Consider the following 19710-nt stretch of genomic DNA (forward strand, 5'->3'; position numbering starts at 1 on the left):
CCCAGCGACCCGGATGGATGGCCTCCAGGCCCGCCTCAGCATCGTGACTGACAGCTAACATCATCCAATCACTGGCTGAAATTGGGTAGAGTGACAGATCCTTGGCCCCAGCCCTCTTCAGGAGGAGCTTCCCGGCTGTGCTGGGAACTAATCCAGGTGAGAAGCCTTGGCTTAGCCTCTGGGACACAGGTGACAGCTGGCGCTGAGCTAAGCTTCAGCCATAGAGTGCTTTGGGATCATGAGGAGGCCCTGGGTTTAACCTCAACACAAAAACAAAGCACAGCTTCTCCAGGGCGTTGAGGCTGGAGGAGCCCAAGGTCAGGTCTGCATCTGCAAACAGTGAGACCCTCTCTTAAAATGAAAAGATGGGGATGGAGCTCAGAGGTCGGGATCAAGCCCCATTGGGTTTGTTCCCCAGTACCTTAAAAAAGAAAGTACGATATTTTATTATATATAATATATATTATATAATTTTATAAAATATATATATTATATATATTTCATATATAATATGTATTTTATATAGTATGTTCTATATATAAAATAGATATTTTATATATTTTATACATATAATATATATATTTTTATATATAATATATATATTTCTCACACCAAGTACGTCTAATCAGTATATTATATATATATATATATATATATATATATATATATATATATATATATATATATTTTCCCCAGCTGATGCGACCTCAAGCAACTTAGAAAGACAAGCTTTCCAAATTTTTGAAACACTATTTAAAGATATCATATATATGACCCATATATAATACCTAAAACTGAAAACAATTTGAAAACTATTTAGTAATTCTCCTCACCTCCTGGCCTCTGTTGCTTTGAGGAGGCTCCTGATCTATGAAAGGAAGCTATTGGGATTTGGCTCTGATGCTCAAGGCTCCATCCCCAGCAGAAAGGGTGGGGGAGGAAGGAGGGCAATCCTCTAGGGCAGCAATGAGCAGTGGAAATAAAATGGGTGCATTGTGCTTAGTGTAGATGTTCTACTTCGACTGTTAGGAAGCCTTCTGCAGAGATGTGACTCTGCTGACCCCACAGGTCTGGTCAGGTGTTCATCCAAAACCAAACAGAAAAGGTTATGATGCAAAGCAGGAAAGAAACTTTGACCAGTGCAGCTACACCAGGAAGACAAGGAAACCCTGTCCTTACCCTGTCTTCAGATGCTGACAAGGACTTTGAGATTTTATAGAAAGGGTAATCATAGGCATGTATGGATAGGGGAAATTGTATCTAGGATTTAGTATTATCTGTAGGATTTAAGCTTCAGGCATCTGTGGTCTTATAACTTGTCTGTGAGCTCACACTCACTTGCCCCCTTGACACATGTCACTCCATTGCACAGACTGACCTCACTTTGTCAGGAGGAAGTCCCCCTCCAGTGTATTCTTTCCATGTCAAGGTTTTCAAGAAAAGCCACAAGCCCTAGGAAGCAACGTATCTCCAGTAGCTGACCCAGCACTCTCAGCATCCTGGGTTTCAACTGATAGTCCAACCAGAAAGAAACCAAATCCCTGCTCAGCTGGGCCCATTAACCTTGCATATGAACCATAAAAAATTGCCACTTGGGGCCAATACTGCCTGTCATGTCTATCCCCCTGTTGGAAATTAAGTACAATTTTATTCTCTACTCTCAAGTTGGGCTTTGTGAAGTCTTTCACATCCTGCTCACTGGCCCAAGTTCATTCTACCTAACAATATTGCCCATGGACTGGGGGGGGGTGGGGGGCTATTGTGTAAAAAGTCCTATTTCCACAGGTGTGGAAAAGTGGACACATAGCTGCCCAGGGCTGAGAATTGAATTCCAGGTGCCTTTATTGTCCCCCATGGTAGAGATTGAATTGAGGGCAGGGGCACTTTGCCACTGAGCATCCCTTTTATGTGGTTCAGAGAAGGTGGGTGTGAGCAAAACTGTAATGGGCCTGAGAGTCCAGATGGTGACTCCAACCTACTATCAATCAAATGAAGAAATTGATAAATAAGAAGGTTAGACCAAGCATGGTTGTTCATGCTTGCAATCCCAGAGGCTCAGGAGGCCGAGACAGGAGGATTGCTAGTTCGAATCTAGCATCAGCAAAATTGAAGTGCTAAGCAACTCAATGAGAGCCTGACTCTAAATAAAATACCAAACATGGCTGGGTATGAGAATATAGTATTTTCCTTAAATGTAGAATTGACTCGTAAGAAAGGCAACCTGAGGGCAAGGAGAGCAAAATGGAGAGTCACGTGTACAGCCTCAGACTGTGGATGTGGCAGATCCCGAGTCCGTGCACCTGAACCACCCTGGACACACAGGAGGTAGGGGAGGGGTCACCGTGACCAAGAGAGAAAGAAACAGTGTTGATTCAGGTAAAGTCAAAAGTGTCTACGTCCAAGATGCACTCAATCCAAGAAGACTTTCCTGGCACAAAAGGACAAAGGGAGTTGGGGACAACTAATGGTGTATTGCTTTATATACAAATATGTGGGGGGTTTGATACCAGGGATTTGACTGAGCGCTGCCTAACCACTGAGCCAAACTTCCAGCTCTTTTTTTATTTTACACAGGGTCTGGCTAAGTGGCTTAGGGCCTCCTGAAGCTGCAGAGGCTGGCTTCCAACTTGAAGTTTTCCTGCATTAACCTCCCAAACCACTGGGATTTCAGGCATGTGCCCCTCTGCCCTGCAGCATGCTTCTTTAAACAGCCCAGTGGGACACAGGGAAACCCAGGTGAAGATCTGGAAGTTGGTGCACCCCATAGTACTTTGCCAAAGAGGAACTGGGGTGGGAAGCGGGGACCCTTGTGAACCAGAGGATAGAATGCTGACTGCAACTTGCCTGTTCGCCCAGATGTTCCATCCTGAAAGACTCTCAGCGAAAGCGGTGCTTTTTCTGTACCTGTGTCTCTTAGTCTTTTAGGGAACCCACCCAAGAATGGTGGGAGCAGACGGTTAAGAGAATAATCCTGTAAAATGGGCCCACCGTGCTGACCAGCACATTCATTCTTTTCCAAAAAGCAATTTACCTGCAACTCTGCCTGGCCTAAGTGGACAAGAGGTGTCACATTCCTCAGAAAACTACCTGTGATCTGCATGAGAAATGCAGGCAGGAAACCCCCTAAGAGAAACCCAAGTGACTATGCAGGGACAGATTTTGTGACTCTTTCCACAGACCAGATTTTGGAAGAAAGGATAATTCTTTGGATAAGGATCCAATTAGAATGGCTCAGCGTGGGCCAAGGTGACATAGAGTTGCCATGACCGTTGAGACTTGAAAGTATGATGTCACCCTGCTGTCAAGAGTCCAAAAGTGCACCTGGGCAGGACTCTCTGGAAATTTTCCAGGGACTCCATTAAAACTAGAGTGCAGAAGATGCACAGGGTCTGTCTGCTTTCTGACAGGACCCACTCTCGCCCTTGAGAATGTCCCCTTCCCCTTCAAGAAGTTCATGCCTGTTACAGGGCGACATGTCTGAAAACTTTCTGATGTGATTGCAAAAATCAAGGGTTCAAGGGGGTCTTTTCACTTCCTCAGTTTCTCAGGAGGTCCCAGCTCTATAATGAGTTCATTTTCTCTAAAAAAAATCAGAAACCTTCATTAACAAACAGCAAAACAAAACAAACAACAAAAAAAATATAGACCAGTAACCTGCTAGAGCAGCCTCCGCAATTTAGCTTCACTCTGTCTCAAAATAAAACTTGCAATAGAGATGTAGTTCAGGGCATGTACTTCAGAGGGCCAGGTATGGTGGTACACACTTCAAGTCACAGCAGCTTGTGAGGCTGAGGCAGGAGGACCGTGAGTTCAAAGCCAGCCTCAGCCATGGTGAGGTCCTAAGCAATTTGGCGAGACCCTTTCTCTAAATAAAATACAAAATAGGGCTGGGGATGGGGCTCAGTGGTTGAGTGCCCCTGTGTTCAATCCCCAGTCCCCACCCTCCTCAAAAAAGACATAAGAAAATAGAATGTAAAAGGGCAGATATAAATCTAACAACATCAACAGTGACATTACATGGGAATTGACTGAGCAATCCTATCCAAAGGTAGAGGTCATCAGAAAAAAAAAATTTAAAAATGTCCAATTCTACGCACCTGAGACCCAGATCAGGAAATGTAATGAGCAAACTAGTCCCAACTTTGCCCCACATCTCCCTCCAGGCTGCCTGATACCTTTTTTGGGGGTTCTATGATGTCTCCTCTGACCTTAAGGGATCACAGAAAGAGAGAACGAGAAAGAGAGAGAGAGAGAGAGAGAGAGAGTTTCAGGGGTTGATGTAGTGATCAGTCAGAGCCTCTTGCTTCAGGACTGGAAGGCGGGGGATCATTCAGAGTGGCTCCCCACATATTTCCTCTTCCTTAGTATTTGAAGGCGATTGGGAAATTGTATCTTTCAGTCCCTGGATTCTTTGTCCGAGGTCATCATGATCTACTATTGAAACACAAAAGGCATTAGTAGAAAACATACTATCTCTGGGACACAACCAACTTGGAAGATCCAGGTTATTATTATTATTATTATTATTATTATTATTATTATTATTATTATTATTCTGCCAAACACTCACCCGAAGATTCTTCATCTTTTCTCGATTTTATTGGGAAACATTGCACTTGGCAATGGTAACACAGACATATTCATTTGGTATGGCGCTTCAGCCTGTCCACAAACTATGGAGCAGAGGGCTCAGTCACAATATTTATCACAGTGGCCTTTTAGAGGATTTCAACTCAGTTCTAATTTTTCCATCAGCATTTATCTGACTATGAAAGCTCTTGGAAGTAATTTAAGTCCAACATTAAGAAAATCCATGTGTTGTAAGTTTGAAACAGAGCCATAAAGACTCAGAAGCAACAAATGATATTTAAAGTAGTCACTTCATGAGACCAGGAGCTGGCCTAGGTCTGGTTAACTGGCATACACCTGTTTCAGACCTGAATCTTAACCTCAGCAGAGTGTAGCTCTGAAATATCAGCTGGCACTAACTAGTGATGCCATAAGATGAGCTGTATTCATACAGGCGTCAGGATAGTCATCATCCTTTCTCTTAATTCTCACATTTAAGGAATCTGTTAGGTCTGTCAGTGATGTAGATATTCTCATGGCAGAAGACAAAAATCCTAACATCCTTTTGGGTGCCATCTCACTGAGGGTTAGGGTATTACCAATAAACTTCCAGGTGCCAGGCATCCTCCTGTAATTGTTCTTGTCCATTCTAGGAGACCAGCCTAAATGCATGCACTATTTCTAGACCTCTTGTGTGGTCCTGACTAGATATTTGCATAATACTTAGGAATACTCAGGAATAATACTTAGGAAAGGTGCCAATTTCTATTGTAGAATGATCAGGGCAACCCTACATTGGTGGATACCTTATGTAAATAACTGGCCTGTAGAGAAAAATTCTATTTCAACAATCTTTCTATTTGGACAACTGTCCAGATTAGTAGTCTTAATTTCTAAGGGCAGCATGATTGTCTGGTTTAGGTTTCTCGTATGGTGTCTATACCTCATATAGAATCCCAGACATCCTGTTTGCCATAGGATCAACACATAACTGACCACTACAGTCAGTAGGATTAATCTAGTTTCATGGGTGGGCTGTCCAGTCCACACTACAATGTACATTAAAAATGGATCTGAGGGCTGGGGTGGTGGCTCGGTGGTGGAGCGCTCGCCTAGCACGTGTGAGGCCCTGGGTTTGATCCTCAGCACCACATGAGAACATAAACAAAATAAAAGGATTGTTTCCATCTACAAGTAAAAAAACAAATTTAAAAAAATAGATCTGAGAATGGGTCCATAGAAGTCTCTTCATGCTTTTTACTTACCTGACAAGTTCATGAAGCTGCGTGGTTGGAAACTCTGCAGTTGGAAGATTTACCTTCCTGTGTCGTGTTTTTCTGTCATTTTCATGATGACAGGTTTAAATTCTATCTTTTCAAACCTGATTTAATTTACTGAATCATGTTCAGCAGCAGTGAACATGAATCAGTAAATTCAACAGCAGTCTCAATTTTTTTTTGGTGGTGCTGAGATTGAACCCAGGGCCTTGTGCATGTGAGCAAAGCACCCTAACAACTGAGCTATATCCCCTGAGATAAATATTTTGTAAGATCTAGTGTGTGCCTCTGGGGTCCTGTGTTCCCCCTTTTCTTTATTTAATAAAATTGAGTAAAGACTTGGCATAAGCCATAGTATCATCAGTTTAAGTTGTGGATAGTAGTACAAGTATTTAAATGATCAGAATTACCTTGTATGATTATTGTAATTTCCCAATATATATACTAGTTGATCCATCCTAACAATTTAAAAGGAATCCTCAATCTCTTTCTGAGAGAAGGTCTCAAAATATCTTTATGTCTCAGAATCTTATCCTTTAAATAGGTGTCTCTTGATGGGCTTTTAAAAAATGTCATTAAGCATTATATAAATCCCACCAAATTTTGTGGATAATAGGTCCAATCAGAGAACTTCTATCATGTCCATGAATTTTCAACAAGGTTTGCAAATTTTATTGCTCACAACTAACGTACAACTTTAATTTGGAGAACCTCAGTCCTAATAAAATTCCCAGATCTCAAAATGATTCAACAATCAAAATATACAAGAATGGACAGTCTTTGAATCAATCAAATTTAGTCTCCAAGGAGAATTGTAAAAATTACAATCTAAGTCAGCAGTTTAATGTATTTAGTGTTTCATCAAGGATGTGAATTTATTCACCCAAATTAATCCTTGCCTTAAACAATAAGAATCATTAGGCAATAAAGACCTTGCTTAAAGGAATTAAACTTAATATTTTAATAGCTCTTTATCATGTCAAAATATGAACAGAAATATTAGCTCAGTATCAGCATACAGAGTAAAATCAGGGAAATAGCCTGAAATATCCTTGAATTAATCAGTTAAAACTTTTAGTCAGTCAAGTACATATAAATCTTTTTTTTTACATTTCTATATTACCTAATTAATATTATAAAAATATTTCTATTTAGGAAAATATTTTTATCATAAAAATCTAGAATATGAAGATTCTGGTTTACCCAAAGATGATTTCTTTCTTCTTAGGGCCTCCAGTGTATGCTTGTCCTCTGTTGAAATTCCTTTTAGAATTTTTCCTGGTTACACTTTGAAATAATTTGTGAAAATAATATCTGAATAATAATTATCTTTGTAGCTTGATAAAAAGAAATATCAACGAGTGCTGGGGTTGTGACTCAGTGGTAGCCCACTTGCCTGACATGCATGAGGTACTGGGTTCGATTCTTGGCACTGCATACAAATAAATAAAAAAAGTAAAGGCCCATCAACAACTTAAAAAGTATTTAAAAAAAAAAGAAAATAAATATCAATGAAAATATAGTTAAAGTCCTTGGATATTTCTGTAGATAAGGGCATAACCTAAAATTAACACAGTATAATTGATTAAATTTATGTAACCACGTGGTTCTTAAGATATTTTGGATCCATTTCAATTTGTTTTTAACTAGGAGTGCATGCTTGCATGTGATGTCACGTGATGTAGCTGATGATCCTTGTGTATACATTTATTTCTTTCTTGTAATTATATAGTCAGGAACAAGAAGAAGGATTTTGGGAGTCATCCCAGGAACATGGATGGCTTTGTTTCTGCGATAAGCAAATGCATCCTCGAGTTACAGCCGTCTGATCTGGTAGGAGGTTCAGAAAATACACACACACACACACACACACACACACACACACACACAGGCTGAACCCTTTTATTGAGGAGAAGCCATTCAAATGAGGCCAGGGATCAGGTTTCAGGAGGCTGAGTCTAGCTTCCTGATGTCTTGTCCACAAGAGGCTTGGTTTCAGCTTTGGAGTTGTTCTGTATCCTCACTTGCAGTGAAAGCATAAATGACAGTCAGACCCTATCATTCCTCCTCCAATTAAAAAATCCTTCAGGAGAAGTGTGAAGTGTGTGGGAAGGGCGCCCCCTGCCGGGCTCTTGCAGGAACACACGGCTGCAGAGTTCTTAGGGTCCCCTGTTAGCCTCAGATTGTGTCACCTGAGCAGCAAGTGGAGACCTACTCTAAGATCCCCCAGATTTCAGAGATCGGGGTATTTGCACGCAGCATATCAATAACCTTTGGAAAACTTTCATTAGTAAAATCATGCTACATTGATGTATGCATAGGTTTTGGAATGCTTCAATCTAGAGACTGTTTTCACATTCTTTATGGTGTTGGAAGAGAAATTTCTTATCAATTTGATGAGATACTCTTTATGAAATTTTCTGTTCTTGCTGGTGTAGTGGTTCATGCCTGTCATCCCAGCAGCTAAGGAGGCTGGCGCAGGAGGACTGCGAGTTTCAAACCAGCCTTGGCAACTTAGTGAGGCCTGAAGCAACTCAGTGAGATCTTGTCTCTAAATAAAATATAAAGAAGAGCTGGGCATGTGGATCAGTGGTTAAGTGCCCATAGGTTCAATCCTCCATACCAAGAAAATAAAATAAAAAATTTTTAAAAGTGGTTTCTGATTGTACCTTCACTATGATTCTAAGACATCTTTCCTCTCTCAAGATCCCCAAAATTCCCTCTTGTTTTTTGCCCTGATAATTTGAGTATTTTCAGTATTTGCATTTCTGTGTGTTCCGTGACACTAGAGTATATTGGACACGTTATACATACATGGAGTGTAACTTATTCTGATTAGGATCCCAGTCTTTTAGTTGTACATGATGTGGAGTTACCCAGGTCTGTAGTTATATATGAACATAAAAATGTGTCCCATTCAGTTTACTCTCTTTCCTATACCATTCCCCTCCCTTCCCATAATTTCCCTTTATCTAATCCAATAGACTTTTATTTTTTTCCCTCTTCAATCTCCATGTGTGTGTATGTGTGTGTGTGGGCAACTAGGCTGATTTCATACTTGAGCTATTGTGAATTGAGTTGCTAGAAACATTTTTGTGGCTGAGTCACTGTAGTGTGCTGATCTTTAAGTCTTTGGATATAAATCGAGAAGTGGCATAGCTGGGTCAAATGGTGGTTCCATTTCAAGTTTTCTAAGGAGTCTCCATACTGCTTTCCGGAGTGGTTGCACCATTCTGCAATACCACCAACAATGGGTGAGTGCCGGGTTTCTGTTCTCGCGACTAAAAGGCTCAGGGGTCACTCTAGTTAAACTGGGCTAACTGGGCTGCATGAAATAACCACACAAGAGACACAAATACCTTTTTCGTTGGGGTTGCTGTGACGGCTCCTCTGACCTTAAGGGTCCGCCGAAAGAGAGAGAGCTAGAGCACGGGCTGACCCCTTTTATTGAGGAGAAGCTATTCAAATGAGGCAAAGGGGTCAGGTTTCAGGGGCTGAGTCTATCTTCATGATGTCCACTGTCAGCAGGTTGACACCTGGGTAGGCCACACCCAAGGGCACAGTAAGAGGAGGGGACACACACAAGGCACTTCCATGGAAGATTCTATCCTAAACAGGGCAGGGGGTTATATTACAAAGGAACAGGTGAGCATAGCTTCACCCATGGGGCTGTAGCAAGACACACCCATTTCTGTGACTGAGCGCCTCAGCACCCAGCTGGGGAATGTAACTCAGTCACCTGTAAGGTTGGCCTCCCACAAGGGCTGACATCTCTGGATCAATCTTCAGTCATTTGAACCTCGGTTCTGGGTCCTCCATGTCTGATAGCACATTCAGGTACCCCAATAGAATGAGAGGCACTTTCTGGGAAAACACAAGCATGACTTCTACCCCACATTATCACTGAATCTTATCCTTTCTGTTGTTATGTTTGTAAATCCTTCCACCAAACATGGCTCAAGGGACCTGCTGCAGTGGAAAAAATGTGTTTTTCAGCTGCAGTGTGACTTTCAGAGTCACAATAAAAAAAATTAAAACAAAACATGATTAAAGTTATTTTGTGGGGCCTTATCCCACACTTTTTTATAATTGTAGCTTAATAGATAAATGAGCTCATTCTACAATGGCTTGACCTTGATGCTTCTATGCAATATCTGTTTCATGATCAATACAAAATTGACGGCAAAACTGCTGAAAAGAAAAATTGGTATAAGCTAGTGTATTATCAATTTCAATCTGTAAAAGACATTCTAATGCTACAAAAATAGCTAGACAGTGAGAAATAACATGCTGAGTATTTTCTTTTACACAGGCAGTGGCAAAAATAAATCTAGAGTAAGTATCAACAATAACATGAATTTAACACTGTTTGCCAAATTGAGGGATGTGAGTTACATTCATTTGCCATAACTGATTTGGTAATAAACCATGGGATTAACCCCAGTTGGTAAAGATAAAATATGTTTAAAACATTGTGACATTTGATGAACAATTTGACAAGTTTTTCCCCAGGAATATTAAATTTTTTATGTAAAGAAGAAGCATTCTGATGATGTAAAGAATGTGAGGCTTGTGCACAATCATATAAAGATATTTATTCACAACCAGCAACAAGTTTATCAATCTTATCATTACCTGATGCTAAAGGACTTGGAAGATTAGAATGTGCCCTACTTATATGGCTAATGAAACATGGATAGTGACACATTTGAATTGTCTTTTGTAAGGTCTGAAACAAATAACTCTTGCAATGGTGTGTTCCCAGTAGTTGATGTTTCAATATTTTTTGTAACACGAACTGCATGTAGAATATCTGAATAAACATTGATTGATTGGCTCATTTGCAAATGAATTAAAGCACAAATGAGAGCTTGAAGTTCTGCTCATTGTACAGAAGTATAAGATGTCTGCATTATCTCTGTATGACCATGGCTATAGAAACCTACTTTTCCTGAACTTGATCCATCAGAAAATATTGTTAGTGCTCCACCTATTGGTTAAGCACATACATTTTGGGGGGAAATAATTGTAGTCACAAGAGCAAATTAAATAATTTTATCATGAAGGTAATGGCTTTCCATTTGACCAGGGAAATTAGCAAAAGCTATCTGCCAAGTATTAGAAGACTGCCAAAGCCTATCATGCTCTTGAGTAGAAAAAGGGACAACAATAATATTAGGCTATGACCCAACTATCTGCAAAACTCATGCCATTCCTTGAATAACTGAGTAATAAAGCCATGGAAATGAGTTGATGACTTTTGAGGAGAATGAGGTAGGCAAGGCCACTCAATAATTCCCAATTATTGCCATATGGCTCCTGTAGGAGTATGAACATTGGGAAATGTTCGTCAATATACACGCTCTTGTGGATTAATTCTAGTAAGCTGTGCAGTCTCCATGGCAGATTCAACCTTTCTTATGGCAATCCTTTTTTCTGCCATAAGTTGAGGAGAAAGTACAGAAGGATCTCCCTGGGCAATCTGAAACAGAGGACTGAAATCTACAGTGGCTAATTTTAAACTTGGTCACAGCCAATGAATATCACCTAGTAACATTTAGATGCCATGTGCCTTGGGCAATCTATTGTGCTTGGGGGTGCTGCCGATATTTCCCAAGGTAAAACCTAAATCTCCATGGCCCCATGATGAGAGAAGACCCCCAAGTAATTCACGGGTGACTCCCTGCAACTTAGTCGGGCCCTACCTCCAAATAAAATATAAAAATGGCTGGGGACAGGTCTCAGTTGTAAAGTGCTCCTGGGTAAAACCACCAGTACAAGAAAAAAACAAGCAAACAAATAAAAACAAAAAAGAAAACAGCTGGAGGGCTCTGCACATGTGAGACAAAATCATCTGTAACAGAAATTGTTAGATAGAGGCAAGAACATGATATATACTTGTAATTACATAGACTGAATTATATATTAAATATATGCATATTTGTGATAAAAATTAAGATATAGAATATATATCAATAGAGTGGGCAATCTCAAAAACTAAGTTATGAATGTATACATGTCTAAAAACAGTGTTCCAAAATATGTGAAGTGAAAACTATCAGGATTAAAAGGAAAAAAAATCTACAAAAAGTGCTGGATCATTTGTGATATCCCACTTTCAAGAAAGAATGAAATGACTAGCAAAAATCCATGTAAAACAGACTGACTTGAACAACAATATAACTACACTAGGTCTACAGGACTATACAGAATATTCTGCCCCAAAGAGTAGAATACATATTTTTCTCCACTGTGTAGGAAACATTCTACAGGACTTGCCATTTTAAAGCCATAAAAATATCAATAAATTTAAAAGCACTGAAATCAGGACAATGATCTTTTGTAACTGCAATGAAATTAAGTTAAAAAAACAAAATTTAAAAATTTGCAAACATGTAGCAATTAGACAGTGTACTCTTTAGGAACAAAAAATATAGAAAATAGTTTAGGTGGATAAAAATGAAAGCAAACATGCCTGAATTTATGAGGTGCAGCTAAAGTAGCCCTCAGGAGAAAATTCATAACCACAAAAGCCTACATTATAAAAGAAAACCGCCCAAACCAAAACCTAACTTTATGCAGTAACTACACAAAGAAAAGTAAACTGTAATCAAATTGCACTGGGGATGAATTTTGATAAAGAATAGAGCAAGAATAAAAGAAATATACAAAAGAAAGAATTAAGAAAACATCTTGATTGTTCAAAGGATTTACAAAATTGATTGTTCAATTAACCAAGAAAAGAGAGAGAGAGAGTACTCAAGTTAATAAATATCAAAAATAAAACTGAGACCATCAAAACAGACTCCACAAAAAAATTTAGAGAATTTTAAGGGCATATTATGAACAACTAAATGTGAACAAATTCCTATAAAACTTCCATCAAAACTGACTTAGACATAGAAATTCTAAAAAGACTTAATAAGAGATTGAATCAGTAAAAAACACAATAAAAACATCCATATCAGAGCTGAGCATTGTTGGCGCATGCCTGTATCCCAGTGACTTGGGAGGCTGAGGCAGGAGGATCATGAGTTCAAAGCCAGCCTCAGCAAAAGCAAGGCACTGAGCAACTCAGGGAGATCCTGTCTCTAAATAAAACACAAAATAGGGCTGGGGATGTTGCTCTGTGGTCAAGGGCCCCTGAGTTCAATATGGTACCAAACAACAACAACAAAAATCCTATTAGAAATGTGTGTGAAACTATCAAACTATATCGAACTCTAAAAGCAGATATATGGCTTTATGTGAATTAAATTCTAATGTCTCACCAAAGAACTATTTAAATAAAAAATTTCAGCTTTTATGCAGGATATAGCACCAATCAATCAATATAATTTTTGAAGCTGAACAATAAATATTCAAAGCAAAATTATTTAAATTTCCATTTATGGTAGTATCAAACATTAAATTCATAGCAAAAAAATTACAAATATGTCTTGTAAGCAGAAAATACTATACAAAATGTTTAAAAGACTAAGTAGGCATCCATTATTTATTGATAAGTTTAATGTTGCTGAAATGGTAAAATGCAAGTTCATTTACATACCAATGTAAACCTTACCAAATTTCCCACATGCCATTTTTGAAAAAGATGGAATGGTAAGCCTAAAGTGAACATAGAAGTTCAGTCAACCTCAAATATGAAATACAGGCTTTCTTCAAGAGAAATATAAAGAACAAAATTGGAAGACTCACCCCGATTTTAAAGCTCAGTATAAAGTTTCAGTTCTAAAGAAAGAGGATCCTGATTCCTCACCCTGTTCAAAATCAATTCAAAAGGGGTAAAAGACCTGACTGTAAAACTACAAAATAAACAAGAGAAAGCCATTTAAGCTCTGGTAAGGACAACAAATGTTTTGGAAATAATTTCAAAATCAAAAAATGAATAAATAAAATTAAAATGGCATTAAATTAAAACCTGATTTACACCAAAGAAAAAAAGTGGAATCTCTATAAGATGGGAGAAACTCTTTGCCCAGTATGCATTTGATACAAGCTTCATATTTACAATACATAAAGAACACAAAATAATAAAACAAACCATACAATCAAAAACTAATTAATGCCATTTAAAAGTAGACAAATAAAGTAGACAGTTTTCAAAAGAAGAAACAAAAAGTCCCAGTAAACATATAGAAAAATGTCCAATATAATTAGCCTTCAGGAAAAAGCAAATCAAAAATACAATGTGGAAGACTGGGGAAATAGCTCAGTTGGTAGAGTGCTTACCTTGCATGCACAAGGCCCTGAATTCAGTCCCAGCACCACAAGAAAAAAAAATACGTGAGGTATCATCTCATCCCAGTCAAAATGGATAAATGAGAAATGTGACAACCACTGATGTGGATGTGGAGAAAAATCAACACTTATGCATTGGTGTGTGCAAGTAAATTGGGTAGCTGATATAAAAAAACTAGGCATATTACTGAAAAAACTAACAATAGCTGGGATCATGGCACACAACTAATCCCATATATTTAAGAAGCTAAAGGAGAGGATTACAAGTTTAAGGCCAACTTGTGCAAGTTCAAGATCAAAGAGGGCAAAACCCTGTCTCCAATAAAAAAGAAATATGCTGGAAGCCAGAAATGGTGATAAATGCCTATAAAGTAGGCAACTTCGGAGACTACAGGAGGAGGATCCTGAATTGTTGTGAGGTTAAAGAAACTTAATGTAAAGCTCTCTCAAAATAAATTAATAATAATAATAATAATAATAATAATAATAATAATAAATAAGGCACTGTGATGTAGTCTAATGGTCAAATGTTTGCCAAGAACATGAGGCTTTGGTTAAGTCTTCAGTATCGCAACTAAATAATACTAAAATAGAATTACCTTATGATTCAGGTATCCCACTTGGGGGTATGTAATGAAAACATGGGAAATGAGAACAGGATTTCATCAGTGGATGTGGCATATGTGTTAAAATACCATGCAGAGACACTTTATTATCTATATTTAGTACATCTTCATCAAAGCTATTTTTAAAATGTTACTGTAATCAGTACTGAGTCACACTTACAAAATGATTCAATGGAATAATATTGTCATGCGTGGTTGTGGATGCCTATAGTACCTGCAACTCAGGTGACTGAGACAGAAGAATTGACACTTTGAGGTCACCCTTGAGAATGTAGCAAGATCATGTCTCAAAACAAAACAAAAAAAAATAATGAACTGGGGATAAATCTCAGTGGTAGAGTGTTCCTAGATTCAAATTCATTACTGCAAAAAGAAATAAGAATAGAATTTAGAAATAGATCCTTATATTTATGGTCAATTATTTTTCAAGGAGAATGCCAAGACATTATAGGAAAAATGTTTTCAAATCATCTGGAACAACTTCCATCCATATAAAACATGGAACACAATCTCAAACACTATCTCAAACTTTACACAATTAATTTTTAATGGAAGAAAGGTGTCAATATGAGAATTTAAACTACAAGATTCTTAGCAGAAAACATGTAAAAATCTCAAGATCCTGCATTGAACAATAGATTCTTAGAAAAGACAATTTTTCTTGGTTTCTTTTTGGTATCAGGGATTGAACCCAGGGGAGCTTAACTACTGAGCAACATTCCCAGCCCTTTTAAAAATTTTACTTAGAGACCAATTGCTAAGTCTGGCTTTGAACATGTGATCCTCCTGCCTCAGCCTCCCAAACTGCTGGGATTCTAGGCAGGTGCCAAAAGATACTGCTTATAATGCCATATATTTAGAAAGTATCTACAGGATTTTAGATATGAGGTTTATGATGTGGCATAATAAATTTTGTGAAGGGTAAAGAAAAATATATTTATAATTTAGACAATATGTTTTTTTAAAACTATAGACTTCATCTAGGCTTCCGTATATACTATTTCAAATTTCACTGTCCCCAATGGGGACTTCTATCTGAAAAACTCCAACCACATTTACCTAGTATAAGTCAAACCTGGACATCCATTTTTCTTAATCGATAGACTTAAATAAAATTGAAATTTCTCAAGAGTAAAGATTATTCCTCTGGAGCCAAATGATCCATAGCATTGTGTAGAATCATATTCGCTGAAGGGCTGTAAAAGAAATAATATTAACTAATTAACTTCTGACTCCAAATAACATCTGTACACTTGTCGCTTCTTCATGTACTCATGAATGTATAGTTGAGACAAAAAAAAAGAGAAATATTATAATTTTGTGGGCATATTTTTTAACAAATTATGAATTATCATGAAAATGGTTCTCATTTTCACCGAACTCACAGAAGTGTCAACAGAGTCAAGATTAAGCCTATTACATTGAGAAATGTCTTTGTTCCTTTCATAATTATTTGTTGGTACTGAAAATTGAACTCAGGGGTGCTTTACCCCTGAGCTACATCTCCAGTGCCTTTCTTCAGTTTTAAATTTTATTTTTTATTTTTGAATTTCAGTTACACATAACATTAAGATTTATTTTGACATGAAATCATACCACTTTAAAACGGGGATTATTCTATATGAGTGGCGTGATTAAAATAAATACAAATATTATATAGCCATAACCACATCCAAAGTAATGAAAATTTTCTCAAATGTTTTTATGATTTTTATGCTTCTAGCTATTACACAAAGAACTTTGATCTTTTTTTAATTTTATTTTTGTATATGATGTGAGGTACGTATCCAAATACATTTTTTCTTCTTGTGGATATCTAGTCATCTCAGGGGCATTTTTGCTTTAGCCTTTACTCTTGAAAAATATAAGCAGTGTGTGTGTGTGTGTGTGTGTGTGTGTGTGTGTGTGTGTATGTAATCCCTCTGAAGACCAGTTACAAATTGCTGCACATGCAGGTCAGGCAAATTGCTGCCTACACAGTTACAAATTGCTGCCCCCGACCTGCAAAGTCAGCTTAACTTAAGGGCACTCATGTGAATTTCCAGGGACACCAAATAAAACATACACACACTTTACCTTTACACAAGCTTCAGGACTTCTTCTCTGCTCTTGGCCTCAGGCTCCCCATAAGGGAAAGCAAGAGAAAGGCACGAGAGGCTGGTGAGAAAGTGATCACATTCAGAAGAGACCTATTATTGGAGGACTCTTGTTCTTAGAAAGTTCTCTTCAAAAAAGGCCAGAGGAGCAGGGTTACAAGGACCATGAGGGTAAGTCAACCCTCATGGGTAATGCCTACATCTGAAGACCCACCTCTGTATCTGAGCGGGGACAATGCCCAAGACACCATAAATGTAGTGACTGGTCAGAGCCTCCTGCTTCAGGACTGGAAGGCATGGGTCACACAGAAGGGCTTCCCACATATCTGTCCTTCTTTCTTTGAAAAAGCAGGTGATGGGTCATTATTTTGAGTCCCTGAATTCTTCTTCTAGGGGCACAACATCCTACAATTACAACACAAGAGAGAATAAGTAGCAACGAGAACAATACAAGGATATACCCTGCAGAGTGTTTAAGAATGTTTCCAGGGTTAAAGCTGGTTAATTCTTTAAGTATTTGATCAGCTAAAGAAGTAGGATCTGAAAAATCAATCTTTCATTTTTGTATCTGGAATCTGATGATGCAGCTCCAAAAGATCCAAGCATTATTATGCCAAATATCCAACAAATGGTTTTGAAGCTTCTTCCAGTACCATTAAGAAGCATGGCATTTGGCAGCAGTAACACACACATACTTATAGCTAGCATGACATTTAGGTCTTTCCTTGAATTTCAAAGTGGAAAGTTCATTATCTATATTCATGACAGCAGTCTAAGGCATTTAGCTTGGTCTCATTCCTTTCATCAACATTTATTTGATTGCGAAGAGCCTTGGAAGTATTCTGAGCCAAATAATTAAGAAAATTTGCATGTTGAATATTTGAGATATGGCCACAAAAGCTGTCACCGTGGAAGCAATAAAAGAACCCAAGGGAACAACTCTCACTATTATGAGTCCAAGAGCACACTTAGGTCTCGCTAGCTGGGCGTGTATTTGTTGTAACACTTGAAAAGCAGCATCAGCCTACCATGGCTCTGAAATATTTCCTGGTAATAAGACAAAGGAGGGCTGATGGAGCATCATCGTTCCTTTTTCTCTATTATTTCTGGTGATACAATTAATTAAATTACATTTGCTACATGTTACAAGATATCTATCATCTTCCCTTTTAAATTTAACATTTCCTGTAATTAAAACATAAGGAGATTGAACACAGGCCAATAAGCCGTAGCAAGAAACTTCCTGTTACAGTTCTTGCCTACAAAGTCTGGTAAAGCTTTGTCAGTAAAATGTAAGAATTCTGAGGCAGCAATTAAGTGCCAAACATCTTTCTGAATGCCACCTTCCCTGAAGGTAAGGATGCTACTAACAAATCCTCCAGGATTCAGGGCATTACCCTTGCATAACTGCCTTTTGTCAATTTTAGGAGACCAGTCCAAAATATACCCACCATTTCTACACACCTTATGCTGTACTTGAAAAGTACAAATAAAATTTAAAGTTTCTAGTATTAATGATAAAAATGAAAAAGAGATCAAGGGTGCCAGATCTCTAGACTCTGGAGTATAAGGAATTAAAAACAGACTTATTTGCAATTTTGCCTTGAGCATAGTGGTAGGATTATGATGTCTACCCCCCCCATTGGTATGGGGTACTACAAGAATATGAGCACAAATCACAGATTTTCTATATATTTCAATACAGCCCATCAACAAACTCAACATTAAATTTAAAAGAAAAAAAAATAAATCTCTATTGTTTATGTCAAGCCCTAGCTACAAGAGATCCAGGGATCCTGAAGGATGAGTGGCTTAGGTGAAAGAAGAGGAGACAGGACTATAGTTGCAAGTTATGAGCAGCCTTCAGAAGTACTTGCTGCCCCTAGAGGGGCCTTTATTTTTATACATTTTTTACAAGTGTTTTTTTCATGTAGTTAATGGATAGCTTCAAAGCTCAAAATTTCCTTGATTTACATAATTTTTAAGAGCTACACTATTTTCAGACATATATTAATTACCTAAGATATTGAGTACATTGTTTAAAATATTTTCCTATAACCTTTGCCAGTCACGATTAAGCTTTTACATTTTCACCTCAATCAATAAGTGCTGGACCACACAACTCGACTACATGTATCTGGACCTATTATTAACTTTTAACTTTAAGCATACGTATAATTATATCATTAACCTTTAACTTTAAAGCATACCTATGATTATTGTTAAGCTTTCTTACTTCTTAAGTCCCAAGAAAACACTTAAAATAGTTATAGCCTATTACTTAAAAGCACTTTTCTGAAGTGCTTCTAAAATGTATGTATATTAATTTTATATTATTCTATTTTTAATTTCAAAGGTAATTTTCTTTTTCATATGACCTATTTAACTGCTTTCTTTAATACTTTCTTTGATACTTTTTCAAAATACAACTATTCTTATGTCTTTGTAATCTTTAACAAAAGAGCAGGCTCTTCAACACAACCCATTTACCATTAATATTAACAATGTGTTTCCCATTTTTATCATGAATTCCTGTGTAAGGCAAAGGAGGGCCTGTTAGTGGGGGGAAATGTATGTTGCACAGATTGTAGATTTAGAATGTGGGGCTTAGTGCAAATTGTTAAGTTTTTCTCAAGAACCTTGAGATCTGTCATATTTTCTTCATAAATGTTTGAGGAATAACACTATTCTTTGTATCCTGAGAGACATTAAAACACATCTCCAGGCATATCTTAATTGCATCTTTAGTCTCATTTGGGGAATTTTCCTGCCATTTCCGTCAACATGTACTTTTATTATTGATTGATGTATACCCTATTATCCATATCATGAGTATCATAAACAATACATTTAACCCTCCCCATAGTTTCAGTTTCCAAATGGTGTAGCTCTGCCACAGCA

This window comes from Marmota monax, unplaced genomic scaffold, assembly GCF_021218885.2.
Source record: "Marmota monax isolate L192 unplaced genomic scaffold, Marmota_monax_Labrador192_F-V1.1 WCK01_AAM20220418_F8-fsc00249, whole genome shotgun sequence".
NCBI classification, from domain to species: domain Eukaryota; kingdom Metazoa; phylum Chordata; class Mammalia; order Rodentia; family Sciuridae; genus Marmota; species Marmota monax.